Consider the following 22,628-nt stretch of genomic DNA (forward strand, 5'->3'; position numbering starts at 1 on the left):
CTTTAACACTGTCTACAGTTTTTGAGAGGATGGCTCCATAGTTTAATATTTCATGTCTACATTAAAGTCAGAGTTTTCTGTGTCACAGAAGTTTCTCTCTTTTTACCTGGTTAATCATTTTGGTAATGTGTGCTGATCACATAAACAACAGCAGGTTATGATCTGATAAACCTGATGTGCAGTCGTCACCTTAGACAAAAAACACTGAGAGTGCGCTCAGAGATAAAACGATGAACTGGAATTAAAATGTTTATTTTCTGTATGCTAAACATCCAAGTTAATGACTTTCAGCATTTGTCTTTTTTTGAAACATTTTTGCATTTTTTATGTTTAGAAGAAAATTCAGCAGGATTATAACAGAGAGATGAAATCCCTGATTTCTGGACTTTATTTTTTTAAGGGTTTCTCCTGATAGAGCTGATTGTTTAAGTATGAATAGTTTTTCTCTAACAGCAGGTGAGAGGACATGTGACTGGAGACGTGCTCTTTTATAAGACATGATATAACAATACATTCACAAACTTCACCAAAGAAATAAAAATCTGTTTAAATGTAAATTAAAACGTGTTATGTAAATATAAAGTGTTTGATGATGTTTTTAGGTTTCAAGTTTGAAAACAGTGAGAACAAACTTGAGCTTCACTAACAGTTATTTGGTGTCTGAGGTTTGTTCTCATGTGTGATTGTAACCTGAACACGTAGAAAACAGAGATAATAGCAGGTGATTGATTTGGGTGACAAAGATTTACCTCATTAAGTTTTTGCTCAGTTTTCTTCTTCTCATACTGGAGCTGCTTTACCAACTAAAGGACAGAAGAGAGATGAAGAAAAAGATCACAGCTATGAACTTAAATATGTTTTTGTGCTGGAAAATTAATGTTTGTGAAGAAATTCCAAATTTGTATTGTATACAAAGAGATAAAAGAGAGATGGCAGCAGCGAACTGCTTTGGTGATTTACCTCTTTGAGTTTTCTGTCAGTTTCATCATTCCTCGTCTTCTCAGCCTGGAGCATCTTTTCCAAATAGCAGACAGGAGAGAAATGAAAACATAAGTATATTTTTAATGGAAATATTCTTCTAATTACTTTTGCAATATCCTAATTTATTTAGATTAATTTATTTCTTAATGTAGTAAAACAGATGTCATTCTTATAGATCACCAGTCAAAGGTTTTAGAACACATCTCATTTTTAAGTGTTTAACTGACATTTAATGAGCTCCTTGATTATTATTAACGCTGTCTGTCTTATTTAGTTAGTTAGTTAGTTTTTGATGGATGGATATTTATGGGTTTGTTGGTTGGTTTATGCTGGAATGTAAAATCATCTGCTTCAGTAAATACAAATTCCTTATTTACAAAAATAATTATCAAAAAAAGATTCAATTCTAAAATTTTCTTTACATTACAGTAATAAACAAAGTTGAATAAACAAATTCAGGAAGCTGATAAAGGAAAGATAGACCTCATCGACTTTAACTGGTCCCTCAAATTCTATATTTTCTTCTCAGCATCTCGTCTTCTCTTTGTCCTGATGAAGCTGATGCTAATTATAGAATCATTTTTCTCTGACTGCACATGGAAAAAAGTCTCATGCTTTGACATTTTGTGAGCTCTTTCTGTCATTTTTCAGGCCTGCTTATAGACAAATATGACTAAAATAACTAAAATAATTTTCTTACACTAATCCAATTTACATAAATCAATTCATCAATCACTAACTAAAAGTACTGGGGCTAACACTACGGTGCTATGGGGTATTTTTTAACTTGTGTTTCTTGTTTCTCAATAAAAAGTCAAAAATTAGCAGGTTGGTCACATCAAACAAATCATATCAGCATCATAATTTCCACTAACGACTTCACATTAAGCAGAAAGTCACAGAGGGACATGATGAGTGTGCAGGTCTATGATCATTAGTATAGCAGCCATCACATACGTCCATGTTTATCTGTCTTCTGAGCAACGCTTTTAGATTGAGTCTTCACTATTGGGGTTGGCACGACTCAGCTCTGTGTACTTTAAATTCAGTTTATGAACTTGAACCACTACAAATAATGGTCCCATTTACTTTGACATCTGATAGCACATTTCTTATTACTGTCAACATTTATAGAATAATTATGGATTTCAATATAACCACAACTTTTATAAGGATACTGTAGCATCTCTTACATGAAATGAACATCTGCAATAGTCTTACTCTTGTGTTTCAAACACAACAATAAAAGAATAATATCCCACTTCCTCTTGTTTCTACTTGTTTCTGTCAACCTATGACAGCAGCACCATCACACAAAGCAAAGAAATCATGCATGTAAGTGAAACAGCAGTGCTTTTTGTCTGAATGAAAAGCTGGAACAGAGCTGATCCTCTACATCAGACATCAGGCAGAATGTGGTCCGGGTCCGGATCCAGTGTTGAGATTTCTCTGTAAAGTTGAGACTGTTCAGTCAGAAATTAAACCGAAAAGGGACAATTCAAGCGTTTTATCTCTTTAATTATTTTTTCTGAAGTTAAGCACTTCATCTAAATGTGGGCAGTTTTCATATTTGAATGGTGCGAATTTCAGCAGGCATACATACATATCTGTTCAGTTTCATGTTGTGTCACCAAAAACTGTTTTTGAATTATGTGTTAAAAGGTTTTGAAATGAACAACTCCCTGCATGAAAATTCACTCTTCATTCAACAAAAAGATAAGAGTGGCATGTATTTCATTTCCTCCTCATTTCCTACATCTGAGTACTGGGGGTTTCACAAACATCTATTGTTACTGAAGCAGTATTTAGACGTACAGAATGGAGTTAGTTGTAAAAGCTGGCTGTGCAACAATTTGGGTATCGTTGTATTTTTACTGATTTGAATGCATGGAACTGTTCAATACTGATTACTTGCAACACTAAATCAGTTAGATTAGCTTGTTAAGCCTTGAACTTCATAGGCAAGCATGTCCAACCATAAGAAAATGTATTTAAGGTGGAAACTTTCAAGTTGTGCTTCTCTTTGACACTGAACAGTGACAGCATTTGATTCTCAAAGTGTTAAGAGATTTTACTGTTTTATTATACCTTTTTATAATGTTTATGTTTTACTTCATTTAACACGGAAAATATGTGGAAATAACTGCTCCTGTATAACTGTTTGTGAAACCAGCTTTAACCACTTTTAGAGGAAAGCAGGAAATGCCTAAGGAATTTGAAACTAGAAGATCACGCTGTAGTCACGAGGAAGAAGGCATGCAGTGAGTTAACCTAAAGGGGAAGCACGCTTTTGCCCAAGCTACGCCAACCTTGGGTATCAATACCAGGGAATTGTGATCAACCATGGTGAACCTTTCCAGATAGGACTACGAAATGGCACATGTGACGAATGGTTCTGGGTTGACCTGAAAGTGAAGCATAGGAGTAAGGCTGGATCATTCCCAGTCTTTTTTGAAAACAATGGGCATTTGAACCACACCCTATGCTACCGCCAAGTGAACGGATCCAGGCCAATGGGAAACACGACCAACTGCAAAGCAGTACAGACACACGCTCCTGGAGGACCAGTGAAGAGCAGCAACATCTCGAATGGCACCTATTGGGTGCAAGGAATGGCCTGGCTCTGTGGCCAACGAGCCTATTTTATGCTTCCTAAGAATTGGACAGGTCAGTGCGCTCCCATTTTCATATCTGACCACACTTTCAAGATAACTGTGGACGCCACGACAACAACAAGGAAAAGACGAAGCACCCCAGACCCCAAGCCGCATGATCCAATATGGGGTTCCGATGTCCCAAAGGAATTCAAACTTTGGACTGAAAGACAAAAGGCTGCCCACGCACTCTTCCCATGGGTAGGAGTAGGAAAACACGCTTTAAGAATAGAGACTTTAAACTACCGTTTTGGACTGTTTCTGAATGCTTCCTGCAAAGTCAACAGCGAACAGAACGAAGAAATAGACGCACTCAGGATAATGGTTATGCAACATCAGGTAGCGCTTGATATTGTGTTAGCAGAAAAGGGAGGTTTATGTGTACTTTTTAACACTACTTGTTGTACGTACATACCTGATAATATACATTCCAGTAACATGACAGATGCTTTAAAAATTTTGAAACAGCTCCAGAATGTGCAGTCAAAGGAATATGTGGATGGAGGCACTGACTGGCTGAGATGGTTATTAAGTGGCTCATGGACTGTTTTGTTATACAAAGGTCTAATAGTCGTAGGAATTTTACTCCTGCTATTTTGTGTATTTTCAACATGCATTCTTCCATGTTTAAGGAAAATGATTACCAAGATGATTCTTACATCAGTAACGGCTTACGTTTCAGTATTAATGAATGAATACAATGATGAGGATGATCCCGATGGAAATGATGATTCTGTGTAAAGAGTTGTAATTATGCATAAACTATGGTTTTAATGACGAAGTGATCAAAAATGTGAAAACAAGAGGTCATATTCTGATATGTGAAAACCATGATTATGTAGACTGCTAAATTCGTAAAAACAGGAGGGAATATGTTAAGAGATTTTACTGTTTTATTATACCTTTTTATAATGTTTATGTTTTACTTCATTTAACACGGAAACTATGTGGAAATAACTGCTCCTGTATAACTGTTTGTGAAACCAGCTTTAACCACTTTTAGAGGAAAGCAGGAAATGCCTAAGGAATTTGAAACTAGAAGATCACGCTGTAGTCACGAGGAAGAAGGCATGCAGTGAGTTAACCTAAAGGGGAAGCACGCTTTTGCCCACATGAGAGTCATGAAAGGGTGCATTGTATGGACAAGTGTATATATAAATAAAGCGGACTACAGTTGTGTGTGAGTCTCACTCAGAGCTCTCACCCATGTACATGTCTTTACAAGCTTGTCGTCTCTTTCCTTACTGAAACGAAATACTCTGACATATTTTTTGGTCCTCCGAGCCGGATAGGAAATAACAACTGTTTTGTTGTGACTCCAAACAGAGATCTACACTGATTCCTGACGTCGTGGAGAGCCCGCACTGAAGTCTGTCGACAGCCCTCTCCAGGTAGGGGAGAAAAGCCCAGAAAACGTTAAAATTCGGGTTCTGGCCAGTGTTTTTAAAAGTGGTCCACGGCGGTGGGATTCAGTGGAATGATCTAACGAAACCGGCTGCAGCGACGTTTCAGTAAGTTGTGTGTGAGTCTCACTCAGAGCTCTCACCCATGTACATGTCTTTACAAGCTTGTCGTCTCTTTCCTTACTGAAACGAAATACTCTGACACAAAGTAATTCTCCAAAGATCTGAAAACAAAGATTGTCAGTACTGTGGTTCAGGGGAAGGCTGCAAAAACATCTCACAGAGGTTTGAACTCAGTTTCATCTATAAGGACACTAATCAGGAAATAGAAGAGCACAGGCACAGCTGTGGTTGAACTCAGGTCAGGCCAAGAAAATTACAGGAGCTGCATATGCAGCGGACTGTCAGAATGAATCACCTCCAAAACCCTGCAGAGCATCTGGCTGAAGATGTGTATTTGTACATATGTATGGGAGGCTAATGAAAAGAAGGCCTTTCTGCATTCACACCACAAACAGAATCGCTCGTTGTACAAAAGCTCATTTAGATGAGACAGATTGACACTGTGGTGTGGAAGAATAACACCACATTCCCCTGACTTGGATGTCATTGAAAATTTGTGGGATGGTTTGAAGCAGGCTGTTGATGCTTTTCTGCTTTTTTGTATGGAAGAAGGATCAAACATGCCTTCATCTAGGATCCAGACACTCATCAAAGGCTATCTGAGGTGTCTTGAATTATATTTGCAAATGAAGCTCAATTAAGTGTTGATGTGCTTAAGTGTTAACAAGTGTTGATAACCACTGTTGAAATAATACAGTTTCCATAATGATAGATCAGTCAACGACAAACCAAAATCCAAAAACTGAACAGAGGTTTCCTTTCATCTATGACTGTGTGTTTGCACTAAATAATGAGACATTATGATCATCTGGATCTTTGCATCAAGAAGTTTTCTCTAACTGGACTCTAAATTTCACTTTAATAATAATAATAAATCAGTGTGTGGTGGGGTAATGTTTATTTATATTGTACAATTTGATGTAAATACTGACACTAACTGTATATGTTCTGAATGACAATAATGTGGCTATTCTGTTCTATTCTGTATTACCAAATAGAGCCAAGTCAGCAAATTTTCATTGAGTATAAAGGAAACACAAACCTCCCAATTTTTGGACTCCAGCTGCTTCTTCAGAAGCTGCTTTGTCTTTCACCTCCTGGAGCTGTTTGATGATTTCACTATCTGTCTCACCCTGGAGCTGAAATGTTACATGAGGAAAGAGCAGAAGAAAGAAACAATCCTGTTTAAGACAATAATGATAACACAAACAGAGTCAAATAAAAGCTGTATTATGTAAATATTGTTTATCAGTGCTGCTGATTTAATGAATTATGTAAAACGCTGCGTCCAGATAATTTAAATTTAATATAAATTTATTCATTTATATTGAAGAGTCTGACGGTGAGTAAATATTGATGTATGTAATTATTCTATTCATAAATAGAGTTCAGTAAAGTCAGTAAATTCAGAATGTTTATAACAGAAAGACAAACCTGAAGCTACTTCAGCTTCTCTGCTGTTTCTTTGTCCTGCTGGAGCAGTTTGATGATTTCATCTGTCTTACCCTGAAATGTTACATGAAGAAAGAGCAGACGGAAGAAATGTTCACGTTTAAGACACAATATTAACACAATAAGATTTTTAAAAAGCTGGGAATAAAATCTGTAGTATGTAAATATAAGCTGGAAAACATAAATTAATATTTGTAAATAACACTAAGGAAATATCTTAATTTCAATTTAGAGTTTCTATTACTTTTACCTTACTAATAATATGCACACTGTGCGAATTGTATCATTTTTATATCATGTTTACACACACAGACATCACATAGATTTATTTCTAGGGTAAAGGTGAAACATATTTTGCTTTATGCTTGGTTAGCAACTATTGATGCAGAAGGTGTTAAAGACAAGCATGCCATGAATAAGTCGACAGGAAACATCTGGAGGGTGAGACAGCCATACAGGGCAAAATGTTGTTGAACACGGAAACTTGTTTAACTGTCATTAATTATAACTTATGCCTGTTATATTCTTTATTGACGCGAGAAGGGGCCTGAAATAATAAAACTATTTTAAAAGTATGCTTTGAGCGGAGATCTGTGTTGACAATGTAGTGCTGTGTATCTTCCCACATGTGTGTTTAATAAATTGAATAAATGCTTAAATAAAAAGGATATAGAAGAATAAACATGATATAAAAACTTATATAATTCCCACAACACACAGCCCATTGTTCATCGGTTCTGCTGATTTTTTAATTGTGTGGATGCCCTAAAAGGGCTTCCACACTATTGAGTTCCTGTTTCTCTTTATTGTGTGGATGGCCTCATGTCCAGGAGGCATTTTCAAATCGTCATATCTCTTTAACAAAGCAAAGTTAGGACATGAGGCTTGTGCCAATATATCTTCAGACACTCCTGACACTCAGAGTGGAAGCAGTTTTTACATTCATCTTACCGTTGAGCCATAAATTACGTTTGTTTGAGGGGTGGAAATCTGTCCTTCTCTCAGTCTTCAAACTCTGGAAATGAAGCCGTTTCTTCTCTCATCATATCTCCGCGACGGAGGTAGAACGAGCTATGAAAATCGCAGTCAAAATACACCAAAGTCCGCTGATTCACCCAGTACAAGAATTATGCTGCTAGCCCTCCTAGTTTTTGAGTTACACGACGTTTTGTAACTCCAAAAAACGGCGTTTTTCGCCTCTCACCGCGATCTATTTTCTGACTGCCCAAGTATCTGTCTTTCAGACCGCCGCCCCCTTTCCAGGTGGCGCAATCAGTAATGACACGGCTCTGCAGCTCAAAGGTCGTGGGTTCAATCCCACCTTGGTCCACGTTTTTTTTTTTTCACTACAAATTTTTACACTATCACACACCTGTAATTTATATTGCTAATTTATTACAATTCTGCAAAGTTTTGTGATTTTAGCAGCTTTTCTAATATGGACCCCAGATTCTTAACGCTCCATGGCAGAAACAAATACACAGCTTGATGAAGCAAACAGAGGCAGTACCTCTGATTGGTGAATTTGAGCAGAACCAGGTTGTTCTTTCATTTCATTTCTTTATTTATTTCACACATGGTTCAACAGTGTTTCTTTTTCTACATACAGAACCTTCTGCCTCTTTTCAGCAGAAATTCTGCTCATTCACCTCATCTCTTGTGTTGGAGTGCCCTCTTGTGGCGCCTTTTGGGTAGTGCCTTAGTAAACGTGAACACTGCAAAGAAGTGGTATCAGACTGGTTTGTAGTGGAGGAATTTGTTGCCAGTTTCTTTCATCTTTAATCCGTATTCATGTTGTAATGTAGTAACTTTTGTGGCACAAATAACACCATATGGCAGAAACACTATGTTTTGGCACAAATACTTTGATTTGGTATACTTTAGCTTCTTCACCCCTTTTCAGCAAAATTTTCATTTTTTTCACCCCTTTTCAGCACAAATTCCATTTATTTGGGCTGTTTTCAGAAAAAAAAACTCTTTTCAGCAGAAACTCTGCTGATTCATCTCTTTTCAGCGCAAGTTTCTGCTCCTTTGCCTCTTTTCTGCAGAAATTCTGCTGATTCACCTCTTTTCTGCAAAATTTTCAGCCCTTTCACCTCTTATCAGCACAATTCTCAGCAGCTTCTGCTAATTTCAGCAGAATTGTCAGTCTGTCCACCTCTTCTCTGTGAGAATGTGTTTGGGTCAGTGAGATGAGTAGCTGCTTTGAGCCTGGTAGTATATCTGTTATGTTATAGTATTACTACTAAAACACAGTATTTCTGCCAATTCAAGGAGGCTGACTGTTACTAAGTGCATCAGTGTACATAGGTCATCTGTTGTGTTGGAGTGTCCTCTTGTGGCGCCTTTTGGGTAGTGCCTTAGTAAACGTGAACACTGCAAAGAAGTGGTATCAGACTGGTTTGTAGTGGAGGAATTTGTTGCCAGTTTCTTTCATCTTTAATCCGTATTCATGTTGTAATGTAGTAGTACCACAATATGGCAGAAACACTATGTTTTGGCACAAATACTTTGATTTAGTATACTTTAGCTTCTTCACCCCTTTTCAGCAAAATTTTCATTTTTTTCACCCCTTTTCAGCACAAATTCCAGCTTTTTTGGCTGTATTCAGAAAAAAGACAACTCTTTTGAGCAGAAACTCTGCTGATTCATCTCTTTTCAGCGCAAGTTTCTGCTTCTTTGCCTCTTTTCTGCAGAAATTCTGCTGATTCACCTCTTTTCTGCAAAATTTTCAGCCTTTTCACCTCTTATCAGCACAATTGTCAGCAGCTTCTGCTCATTTCAGCAGAATTGTCTGTCTCTCCACCTCTTCTTTGTAAGAATGACTTTGGCTCAGGGAAATGAATAGCCGCCTTTGAGCAGAAATTCTGCTGATTCATCTCTTTTCAGCACAACTTATTGCTTCTTTACCTCTTTTCTGCAGAAATTCTGCTGATGCACCTCTTTTCTGCAAAATTTTCAGCCTTTTCACTTCTTCTCAGCACAATTCTCAGCAGCTTCTGCTCATTTAGCAAAATTGTGAGTTTCTCCATTTCTTGTTTTTGAGAGAAAGAGTTTGGTTCAGTGAGATAAGCAGCTGCCTTGAGACGAGAAGGGCCAGGTTCAAATCCCGGTCATGGCAAAACCTGTTTTCAGTTTTCTCTTTTGTTCTTTTGTTCTGCCTCTTTTCTGCAGAAATTCTGCTGATTTACCTCTTTTCTGCAAAATTTTCAGCCTTTTCACCTCTTCTCAGCACAATTCTCAGCAGCTTCTGCTCATTTTAGCAGAATTGTCGGTCTCTCCTCCTCCTTTTTAAGAGAATGAGTTTAGCTCAGTGAGATGAGTAGCTGCCTTGAGACCAGGAGGGCCAGGTTCGAATCCTGCTCAGGGCGACATGTTCTTTTCACCACCATACAACTTTTTGCAACTTTTCATCTTTTTCAGCAGACAGCTTCAGCGTTAAGGCATCCACACAGCATTTTCGCAGGAAATGCAAATTTTTCTAGTTCTTTATTATTATTCTTAGGACTTCCGTACGTTTTTTGCCGTTTAACTACTTCCTCAGTTTTCAGCCGATTTTCTCAGTTCAAACTCTAAACTGTTCTGCTATTTCTGCTAATGTGTGCTATGACTTTTGGTGTTTATTACTATTATACTTTTTAAAATATTACACTTTTTTCCTTTAATTTGTCCCATTGAAATGAATGGAAAACTTCCACAATTCTGCTAAAACTTGCTTGTTTTTGAAACTTAACTACTTTGTCAGACTTTCACCTAGAAACTCCATTCAAACTTTAAAATGTTCTCAGATTATTGGGCCATTCCTGAGTGATTCAGCTTTTTCAGATCTTCTACCGTTTTAATTTTATACCTCTTTAAGTTTTCAGTTGCAAAATTGTGATTTTTCAGAAAATACATGCGTTGTTATGGTTGCTATACAATTAACTCAGAGTGGACAGTGGAAATTTCTGAATTTTCTCTTCTTATCCGAACAACTTCTTGCTATTCGCTCAATTTCCACTCAACCCCCACAAATTATACATCAAAACGTAGGTATTTTTGCTGGCTTTCAGAAGATGTCACTATCATTGTTGTGGGATTTACAGATGTTTTGCAAATCTCCTCAGAGCAACACAAAGTCTCAAAACTCTCCATAGAAAGTCAATGGAGAGTTTGTTCAAAATCACCGCTGGATTTCTCTAATGAGAGGCATTTTCAAATCGTCATATCTCCTTAACGAAACAAAGTTGAGAAATGAGGCTTGTGCCAATATATCTTCAGACATCCCTGATGCTCACAATTCAAGAATTTCTTCCTCACCTATTACCGTTTGACCATGAATTACACTTGTTTGAGGATAGGAAATTTGTCCCTCGCTCAGATCTGTTCAGATTTCAAACTCTGGAAATGAGGCACTTTTTTTCTCTCGTCAGATCTTTTTGATGGATTTCAACAGAGACCTGAAAATTTCCATGACTGTTCACCAAAGCCTGCTGTTTCTTACGGTGAAAGAATGATTTTCATGCTCCATACAGATTTAGAGTTACAAAACGTTGTTTGAGGGCAGGTCAAGGCAGTTTTGCTTTGCCTCTACTCAGTTACAGTGTATTACAAGTCATATATCTTCAATAATTTATATTTTATCTCTGAATTATGAAGACCTGCAGATTTCCCATCTCTTCTGAACAAAGCGGTGTCAGAATGAGCGTTCTAGCTCCTACGGTTAGGAAATTATGGCCATTTGTTCGAGGGGAATCCTGAATGTGAGAAATACACTGAAGGAAACCCATAGCTCTCTCTGTGTCTGTGTGTGTAAGTGCTGATTACAGCAGGTGCAGCCAATTTAGCTGACCTAGATATACCAAGCCCAGACTCTTAACAGCCCCTGTACACTTTGCTCTCTGTGTGTGTGTGTGTGTGTGTATCAATATCTCTCCCATGTTAAAGTATTACTCCTCCATAATAGTATTTGTGCTAAATCAAAGTACTTCTACTACATCTTAGTACTTCTGCTCAATCATAGTATTTCTGCTAAATCATAGTATTTTGAAAAATCATGTTGTTTGTGCCAAATCATGGTTTTGGGGCAAAACCATAATATTTATTTCATGTTATAGTATTACTACTAAGTGGAGGAATGTCTGTTATGTTCTAGTATATTTGCTGAATACAATATATCTGCCAAATCATAGTATTTATCCCAAATCATAGTATTTATGCAAAATTACAGTATTTCTGCTAAAAAGCAGAAATAGTACCTTTAGCAGAAATTTCTGTCAAAAGATATTATTTATGTTAAAACATAGTATTTCTGCTAAATCATAGTATTTGTGCCAAATCATAGTATTTATAGCAAATCATAGTATTTGTGCCCAAACATAGTATTTCTGCCAAATTGTAGTATTCCTTCAAAATCATAGTATCACTGCAATTTCGGAGTATTTGAGCAAAATCGTAGTATTTGTGCAAAAACATACTATGTCTGCTAAATCACAGTATATGTGTTATGTTATTGTACTACTACTAAGGCATAGTATTTCTACCTAATCATAGTATTCCTTCAAAATCATAGTATTACTGCAATTTCATAGTATTTGAGCAAAATCGTAGTATTTGTGCAAAAAAATTCTATGTCTGCAAAATCACAGTATATCTGTTATGTTAAGGCATAGTATTTCTACCTATATATAGTATTCCTTCAAAATCAAAGTATTACTGCAATTTCATAGTATTTGAGCAAAATCGCAGTATTTGTGCAAAAACATACTATGTCTGCTAAACCACAGTATATCTGTTATGTTATAGTATTACTACTAAGGCATAGTATTTCTACCAAATCATAGTATTCCTTCAAAATAATAGTATCACTGCAATTTTATAGTATTTGAGCGAAATCGTATTATTTTTGCAAAAACATATTGTCTGTTAAATCACAGTATATGTGTTATGTTATAGTATTACTACTAAGGCATAGTATTTCTACCTATATATAGTATTCCTTCAAAATCAAAGTATTACTGCAATTTCATAGTATTTGAGCAAAATCGCAGTATTTATGCAAAAACATACTATGTCTGCTAAACCACAGTATATCTGTTATGTTATAGTATTACTACTAAGGCATAGTATTTCTACCTAATCATAGTATTCCTTCAAAATCATAGTATTACTGCAATTTCATAGTATTTGAGCAAAATCGTAGTATATGTGCAAAAACATACTATGTCTGCAAAATCACAGTATATCTGTTATGTTAAAGTATTACTACTAAGTCACAGTATTTCTGCCAATTCGTACTATTTGTACTAAATCATGGTACTTGTGCAAATCATACTATTTTTTGCAAATCATAGTATTCGAACCAAAACATAGTATTTGTACGAAATCATAGTATTTCTTTTAAATCATAGTATTTCAATCAAATCTCAGTAGCTGTGCTGAAACGCAGTATTATTGCCAAATCATAGTATTTGTACTGAAACATAGTATTTGTGCCAAAAGAGTATTTCTACTAAATCATAGTACTTGTGCCAAATCATAGTATTTCTGCCACATTGTGCTAGTTGTGCAAAAACATAGACTGTCTGCAAAATCATAGTATATCTATTATGTTATAGTATTATTACTAAGTCGTAGACTCTCCATTTTGTTATAGTATATCTGCTGAATACAGTATATGTGCCAAATCATAGTAGTTATCGCAAATCATAGTATTTGTGCTAAAACATAGTATTTCTGCCACATTATAGTATTTGTGTAAAACCAGAATGTCTGCAAAATCATCATATATCTGTTATGTTATAGTATTACTACTAAGGCATAGTATTTCTGGAAAATCATAGTATTTCAACTAAATAATAGTATTTCTCCCAAATCATAGTATTTGTTTCAAATCATAGCATCTGATCCAAATCATAGTATTTGTGCCAAAACAGTGTATTTGTACAAAGTCATAATATCTTTTCTAAATCATAGTATTTCAATCAAATCTCAGTAGTTGTGCTAAAACGCAGTATTATTGCCAAGTCATACTATTTCTGCCAAATCATAGTATTTGTACTAAATCATAGTACTTGTGCCAAATTATAGTATTTGTACCCAATCATAGTATTTGTGCCATATCATCGCATTTGTCAGTTCAACTTATTTAACTCTTCTCAACAGCCAAACACCTCTTCTTCACCCCGTTTCAGCAGAATTGTGAGTTTTTTCACCCCTTTTCAGCACAAATCTCAGATTTTTCAGGTGTTTTCAACAGAAATCTCTTTTTCAGCAGACATTCTGCTGATTCACCTTTTTTCAGTGCAACTACTTCTTTACCTCTTTTCAGTAGAAATTCTGCTGATTCACCTATTTTAAGCAGAATTTTCAGCCTTTCACCTCTTATCAGTACAAATCTCAGTATCTTCTGCTCATTTCAGAAGAAACCTTTTCACCTCTCCTCTTTTCAGTACAAATTTGAACTTCTTTACACCTTTTAAGCAGAATCATTGCCTTTCCACCTCTTTTCAGCAAAAGTTCCTGTTTTTTCACGTGTATTTAGCAGAATTTTTCAGTTTCTTTACTTTCATACAATTTTTGCAGCTTTTCATCTTTTTCAGTCATTTTCAGCAGACAGCTTCAGCGTTAAGGCATCCACACAGCATTTTCGCAGGAAATGCAAATTTTTCTAGTTGTGTGGATGCCCTAAAAGGGCTTCCACACAATTGTTTTCCTGTTTCTCTTTATTCTTTATTATTCCTGTTGCTTCCGTACGTTTTTCGGCACTTAACTACTCTTCCAGTTTTCAGCCGATTTTCTCAGTTCAAACTCTAAACTGTTCTGCTCTTTCTGCTAATTCCAGCTATGACTTTTGGTGTTTATTAATGTTATACTTTTTAAAATATTACACTTTTTTCCTTTAATTTGTCCCATTGAAATGAATGGGAAACTTCCACAATTCTGCTAAAACTTGCTTGTTTTTGAAACTTAACTACGTCCTCATGCTTTCACCTAGAAACTCCATTCAAACTTTAAAATGTTCTCAGATTATTGGGCTATTGCTGTCTGATTCAGCTTTTTCAGATCTTCTACCGTTTTAATCTTATCTCTCTTTAAGTTTTCAGTTGCAAAATTGTGATTTTTCAGAAAATACATGCGTTGCTAAGGTTGCTATGCAATTAAGTCAGAGTGAGTGCTGGTCCGTTCTGAATTTTCTCTTCATGTCTAAACAACTTCTTGCTACTCACTCAATTTCCACTCAACCCCCACAAATTATACATCAAAACGTAGGTATTTTTGCTGGCTTTCAGACAATGTCACTATCTTTATTGTGAGGTTTACCGTTTTTTTGCAATTTGCCTCGGAGTGACACAAGATCTGACAAGTCCCCATTCAAAGTCTATGGGGAGGTTTTGAAATTCAGAGCTGAAATTCTGTAACGGGAGGCATTTTCAAATTGCCATATCTCTTTAACAAAGCAAAGTTAGGACATGAGGCTTGTGCCAATATATCTTCAGACACTGCTGACACTCACAGTGGAAGCAGTTTTTACAATTATCTTACCGTTGAGCAATTAATTACGTTTGTTTGAGGGGTGGAAATCTGTCCTCCTCTCAGTTTTCAAACGCCGAAAATGAAGCCGTTTCTTCTCTCGTCATATCTCCGCGACGAAGGTAGAACGAGCTATGAAAATCGCAGTCAAAATACACCAAAGTCCGCTGATTCACCCAGTACAAGAATTATGCTGTTAGCCCTCCTAGTTTTTGAGTTACACGACGTTTTGTAACTCCAAAAAACGGCGTTTTTCGCCTCTCACCGCGATCTATTTTCTGACTGCCCAAGTATCTGTCTTTCAGACCGCCGCCCCCTTTCCAGGTGGCGCAATCAGTAATGACACGGCTCTGCAGCTCAAAGGTCGTTGGTTCAATCCCACCTTGGTCCACGTTTTTTTTTTTTCACTACAAATTTATACACTATCACAGACTTGTAATTTATATTGCTAATTTATTACAATTCTGCAAAGTTTTATGATTTTAGCGGCTTTTCTAATATGGACCTCAGATTCTTGTTAACGCTCCATGGCAGAAACAAGTACACAGCCTGATGAAGCAGACTGAGGCAGTACCTCTGATTGGTGAATTTGAGCAGAACCAGGTTGTTCTGCCTCTTTTCAGCAGAAATTCTGCTCATTCACCTCTTTTCAGCGCAATGTTCTGCTTCTTTCCCTCTTTTCTGCAGAAATTCTGCTGATTTACCTCTTTTCTGCAAAATTTTCAGCCCTTTTACCTCTTATGAGCACAATTCTCAGCAGCTTCTGCTCATTTCACCATAATTGTCAGTCTCTCCATCTCCTTCCTTGTGAGAGTCAGTTTGGCACAGTGAGATGAGTAGCCGCCTTGAGCCCAGGAGGGCTAGGTTTGAAACACAGACTGTCTGCAACATAACAGTATATCTGTTATGTTATAGTATTACTACTAAGTCACAGTATTTCTGCCAATTCGTAGTATTTGTACTAAATCATACTACTCGTGCCAAATCATAGTATTTGTTGCAAATCATAGTATTCAAACCAAAATATAGTATTTGTACCAAAGCATTGTATTTGTATGAAGTACTGTATTTCTGCCAAATCATAGAATTACTGCAATTTCATAGTATTTTGAGGAATCCCTTTTGTGATAGTATTACTTCTAAGTCATAGTATTTCTGCTTTGTCATAGTATTTCTGCTAAATCATAGTATTTCTGTTATCTTAGAGTACTTGTACTCAATTATAGTATTTGTGCCAAAGTTTAGTATTTCTGCCAAATCATATTTATGTGAATTTGTACACTGTAATATTGCTGTATTACGTAGTGGCTAAGTAGGAGGCTGACTGTTACTAAGTGCATCAGTGTACATAGGTCATCTCTTGTGTTGGAGTGCCCTCTTGTGACGCCTTTTGGGTAGTGCCTTAGTAAATGTGAACACTGCAAGAAGTGGTATCAGACTGGTTTGTAGTGGAGGAATTTGTTGCCAGTTTCTTTAATCTTTAATCCGTATTCATGTTGTAATGTATACCCTGTTCTCAATCATAGAAACCACACCATATCACCCTCCACATCCTCCTACTGTATGCCATATCTCCCTGTAACATCCATCTGACTGCCAATAAACTCCACCTGTGGTAATCTAATCCCTGGATGCCAGCCTCTCCTTCTGACCGAGGATAGCTACTATTGCAGCACCACCCAGCATTAAACTGACGTACACCATTCTGTACAGTGCTAAATCATAGTGTTTGTGCCAAACAATAGCATTCACCCAAATAATAGTATTTCTGCTATGTTATATTATTACTGCTCATAGTATTTCTGCCAAATCATGGTATTTGTTCCAAAGCATAGTATTTCTTCCAAAGCATAGTTTTTCTTCCAAATCATAGTATAACTGCAAAATAAAAGTTTTTGAGCCAAAACATATTTTTTGTGCTAAAACATAGTATTTGTGCCAAATCATAGTATTTCTGCTAAATCCTAGTAATTTTGCTCAATGATAGAATTTCTGAATTTATGCTGTAGTACTTTTTTTGCTAGATTATAGTATTTCTTCTAAGTCAAAGTATTTCATGCAAATCATAGTATTTCTACCAAGTCCCAGTGTTTCTGCTAAATCATAAATCATACATAAATCAATGTTTCAGCACAAATTGTATGATTTGGCTCAAATACTATGATTTGGCAGAATTTTCTATGGTTCAGCACAAATGCTATGATTTGTAAGAAAAATATTATTTAGTATAAATACTAATAATACTGTGTTTTAGCACAGATTCAGCTAACACTATGATTTGTCACAAGTGGTATGATTTGGTACACATACTGTGATTTGGCACAAACACTGTGATTTACCAGAAATACTGTGATTTGGCAGAAATACTATCATTTGGTTCAAATATTATGATTTAGAAGAAATACTATGTTATAGTATAAATACTATGTTCAGACTTTAAACAAATTCTGCTATTTCTGCTAATGTGTGCTATGACTTTTGACCATTGAAATGAATGGAACACATTATCAATGTGGTCACTGATTTTGCTCCCTGGAGTGAGCTGTGTTTTAGCTCAGTGAGATGAGCAGCAGTTCTCAGAGCGGGAGGCCCGGGTTCAAATCCCGCTTATGGCAACTATTTTTTCAGTGCATAATTATATTGTTTTAACTCTTTTCAACACAAATGTAAGATTCTTCACCCCTTTTCACCAGAATTTTCCAGTTTTTCACCACTTTTCAGCACAAATCCCAGCTTTTTCAGCTGTTTTAAGCAAAACCTCTTTTCAGCAGAATTTTGCTCATTCACCTCTTTTCAGCAGAAATTATGCTGATTGACCTCTTTTCAGCAGAATTTTCAGAATTTTGCTTATTCAACTCTTCTGCAAAATTTTCAGCCTTTTCACCTCTTATCAGCACAATTCTCAGCAGCTTCTGCTCATTTCAGCAAAATTGGCAGTCTCTCCACCTATTCTTGGTCAGAATGAGTCTGGCTCAGTGAGATGAATAGCTGCCTCTAGACCAGAAGGGCTAGTTTCGAATCCTGCTCAGGGTAACATTTTTTTCCCACTACTTTTCAGCAAAGATTTCTCCGTCTTTACCCCTTTCAGTAGAATTTTGGCTTTTCACCACTTTTCAGCAAAAAAAAATTCTGCTTCTTCACCTGTTTTCTGCAGAATTTCCAGTTTTGCACCGCCATATAACTTTTGCAAATTTTCAGCTTTTTCAGCAGCCAACTTCAGCGTTAAGGCATCCACACAGCATTTTCGCAGGAAATGCAAATTTTTCTAGTTGTGTGGATGCCCTAAAGGGCTTCCACACTATTGAGTTCCTGTTTCTCTTTATTCTTTATTGTGTGGATGCCTTTGAAGGCATCCACACTATTGAGTTCCTGTTTCTCTTTATTCTTTATTATTATTATTCTTCAAGTTGCTTCCAGACGCTTTTTTTGCCGTCTATCTACTGCCTCAGTTTTCAGCCGATTTTCTCCGTTCAAACTCTATACTGTTCTGCTCTTTCTGCTAATGTTTGCTATGACTTTTGGTGTTTATTATTATTATATACTTTTAAAATATTACACTTTTTCCTTTAATTTGTCCCATTGAAATGAATGGAAAACTTCCACAATTCTGCTAAAACTTGCTTGTTTTTGAAACTTAACTACTTTGTCATACTTTCACCTAGAAACTCCATTCAAACTTTAAAATGTTCTCAGATTATTGGGCTATTCCTGTCTGATTCAGCTTTTTCAGATCTTCTACCGTTTAAATCTTATCTGTCTTTAAGTTTTCAGTTGCAAAATTGTGATTTTTCAGAAAATACATGCGTTGCTATGGTTGCTATGCAATTAAGTCAGAGTGAGTGCTGGTCCGTTCTGAATTTTCTCTTCATGTCCGAACAACTTCTTGCTACTCGCTCAATTTCCACTCAACCCCCACAAATTATACATCAAAACGTAGGTATTTTTGCTGGCTTTCAGAAAATGTCACTATCTTTATTGTGAGATTTACCGTTTTTTCGCAATTTGCCTCGGAGTGACACAAGGTCTCAATACTCCCCATTCAAAGTCTATGGGGAGGTTTTGAAATTCAGAGCTGAAATTTGAAACGGGAGGCATTTTCAAATCGCCATATCTCTTTAACAAAGCAAAGTTAGGACATGAGGCTTGTGCCAATATATCTTCAGACACTGCTGACACTCACAGTGGAGGCAGTTTTACAATTATCTTACCGTTGAGCAATGAATTACGTTTGTTTGAGGGTGGAAATCTGTCCTTCTCTCAGTCTTCAAACTCTGGAAATGAAGCCGTTTCTTCTCTCGTCATATCTCCGCGACGGAGGTAGAACGAGCTATGAAAATCGCAGTCAAAATACACCAAAGTCCGCTGATTCACCCAGTACAAGAATTATGCTGCTAGCCCTCCTAGTTTTTGAGTTACACGACGTTTTGTAACTCCAAAAACGGCGTTTTTCGCCTCTCACCGCGATCTATTTTCTGACTGCTCAAGTATCTGTCTTTCAGACCGCCGCCCCTTTCCAGGTGGCGCAATCAGTAATGACACGGCTCTGCAGCTCAAAGGTCGTGGGTTCAATCCCACGTTGGTCCACGTTTTTTTTTTTTTTTCACTACAAATTTATACACTATCACAGACCTGTAATTTATATTGCTAATTTATTACAATTCTGCAAAGTTTTATGATTTTAGCAGCTTTTCTAATATGGACCTCAGATTCTTGTTAACGCTCCATGACAGAAACAAGTACACAGCCTGATGAAGCAGACTGAGGCAGTACCTCTGATTGGTGAATTTGAGCAGAACCAGGTTGTTCTTTCATTTCATTTCATTATTTATTTCACACATGGTTCAACAGTGTTTTTTTTCTACATACAGAACCTTCTGCCTCTTTTCAGCAGAAATTCTGCTCATTCACCTCATCTCTTGTGTTGGAGTGCCCTCTTGTGGCGCCTTTTGGGTAGTGCCTTAGTAAACGTGAACGCTGCAAAGAAGTGGTATCAGACTGGTTTGTAGTGGAGGAATTTGTTGCCAGTTTCTTTCATCTTTAATCCGTATTCATGTTGTAATGTAGTAGTACCACAATATGGCAGAAACACTATGTTTTGGCACAAATACTTTGATTTAGTATACTTTAGCTTCTTCAGCTTCTTCACCCCTTTTCAGCAAAATTTTCATTTTTTCACCCTTTTCAGCACAAATTCCAGCTTTTTGGCTGTATTCAGAAAAAGACAAATCTTTTGAGCAGAAACTCTGCTGATTCATCTCTTTTCAGCGCAAGTTTCTGCTTCTTTGCCTCTTTTCTGCAGAAATTCTGCTGATTCACCTCTTTTCTGCAAAAGTTTCAGCCTTTTCACCTCTTATCAGCACAATCCTCAGCAGCTTCTGCTCATTTCAGCAGAATTGTCCGTCTCTCCACCTCTTCTTTGTAAGAATGACTTTGGCTCAGGGAAATGAATAGCCGCCTTTGAGGAGAAATTCTGCTGATTCATCTCTTTTCAGCGCAACTTATTGCTTCTTTACCTCTTTTCTGCAGAAATTCTGCTGATTCACCTCTTTTCTGCAAAATTTTCATCCTTTTCACTTCTTCTCAGCACAATTCTCAGCAGCTTCTGCTCATTTAGCAAAATTGTCAGATTCTCCATCTCTTGGTTTCGAGAGAAAGAGTTTGGTTCAGTGAGATGAGCAGCTGCCTTGAGACGAGAACGGCCAGGTTCAAATCCCGGTCATAGCAAAACCTGTTTTCAGTTTTCTTTTGTTCTTCCTCTTTTCTGCAGAAATTCTGCTGATTTACCTCTTTTCTGCAAAATTTTCAGCCTTTTCACCTCTTCTCAGCACAATTCTCAGCAGCTTCTGCTCATTTTAGCAGAATTGTCGGTCTCTCCTCCTCTTTTTTGAGAAAGTGAGTTTAGCTCAGTGAGACGAGTAGCTTCCTTGAGACCAGGAGGTCCAGGTTCGATTCCTGCTCAGGGCAGTTTTTGTTTTTTTTCACCACCATACAACTTTTTGCAACTTTTCATCTTTTTCAGTTTTTGAGCAGACAGCTTCAGCAATAAGGCATCCACACAGCATTTTCGCAGGAAATGCAAATTTTTCTAGTTATTCTTCAAGTTGCTTCCGTACGTTTTTTGCCGCTTAACTACTGCCTCAGTTTTCAGCCGATTTTCTCAGTTCAAACTTTAAAAAATTCTGCTCTTTCTTCTAATGTTTGCTATGACTTTTGGTGCTCATAACTTCTATACTTTTTGAGATATTGAATTTTTTTTGCAATATTTTTTGCCCATTTTTGCCCATTATCAGTGGCCTCACTAGTTTTCCTTGCCCGGTTGAGCCGTGTTTTAGCTCAGTGAGATAAGCAGCCGTTCTCAGACTGGGAGACCCGGGTTCAAATCCCGCTTATGGCAACATTTCTTTCAGTTAACAGTTAAACTTTTTTAACTCAATTTCAGCTTTTTCACCCCTTTTCAGCACAAATCCCAGCTTTTTCAGCTATTTTCAGCAAAAACATCTTTTCAGCAGAAATTCTGCTGATTGAACTCTTTTCAGCAGAATTTGCACCTCTTTTCAGCCCAAATTCTGCTTATTCACCTCTTCTGCAAAATTTTCAGCCTTTTCACCTCTTATTAGCACAAGTCTCAGCTGTTTTCAGGAAAAACTGTTTTGAGCAGAAATTTTGCTGATTCATCTCTTTTCAGCGCAACTTTCTGCTTCTTTGCCTCTTTTCAGCAGAAATTCTGCTGATTCACCTCTTTTCTGCAAAATTTTCAGCCTTTTCTCCTCTTATCAGCACAATTCTCAGCAGCTTCTGCTCATTTCAGCAGAGTTGTCCGTCTCTCCACCTCTTCTTGGTCAGAGTGAGTTTAGCTCAGGGAGCTGAGTGCCTGCCTTGAGACCAGGAGGGCCAGGTTCGATTCCTGCTCAGGGCAATTTTTGTTTTTTTCACCACCATACAACTTTTTGCAACTTTTCATCTTTTTCAGTTTTTGAGCAGACAGCTTCAGCAATAAGGCATCCACACAGCATTTTCGCAGGAAATGCAAATTTTCTAGTTATTCTTCAAGTTGCTTCCGACGCTTTTTTTGCCATTTAACTACTGCCTCAGTTTTCAGCCGATTTTCTCCGCTCAAACTCTATACTGTTCTGCTCTTTCTGCTAATGTTTGCTATGACTTTTGGTGTTTATTACTGTTATACTTTTTAAAATATTACACTTTTTTCCTTTAATTTGTCCCATTGAAATGAATGGAAATCTTCAGAAATTCTGCTAAAACTTGCTTGTTTTTGAAACTTAACTACTTTGTCATACTTTCACCTAGAAACTCCATTCAAACTTTAAAATGTTCTCAGACTATTGGGCTATTGCTGTGTGATTCAGCTTTTTCAGATCTTCTACCGTTTTAATTTTATACCTCTTTAAGTTTTCAGTTGCAAAATTGGGATTTTTCAGAAAATACATGCGTTGCTATGGTTGCTATGCAATTAACTCAGAGTGTGCACTCGTCCTTTCTGAATTTT

At 36.9% G+C, this 22,628-nt stretch overlaps 1 long non-coding RNA gene across 1 annotated transcript; it reads right to left on the reverse strand.

The window, feature by feature from the left end:
• Nucleotides 1–764: 764 nt before the first annotated feature.
• Nucleotides 765–7,150, reverse strand: LOC120434200. Its single transcript, XR_005608985.1, has 3 exons — nt 6,204–7,150; nt 961–1,014; nt 765–803 (listed from the first exon to the last, which is right to left on the reverse strand). It is a non-coding gene; the product is annotated as an uncharacterized LOC120434200 (long non-coding RNA).
• Between the last annotated feature and the right edge of the window lie 15,478 nt (nt 7,151–22,628).

Source organism: Oreochromis aureus, linkage group 3 (assembly GCF_013358895.1).
Source record: "Oreochromis aureus strain Israel breed Guangdong linkage group 3, ZZ_aureus, whole genome shotgun sequence".
Lineage (NCBI taxonomy): Eukaryota > Metazoa > Chordata > Actinopteri > Cichliformes > Cichlidae > Oreochromis > Oreochromis aureus.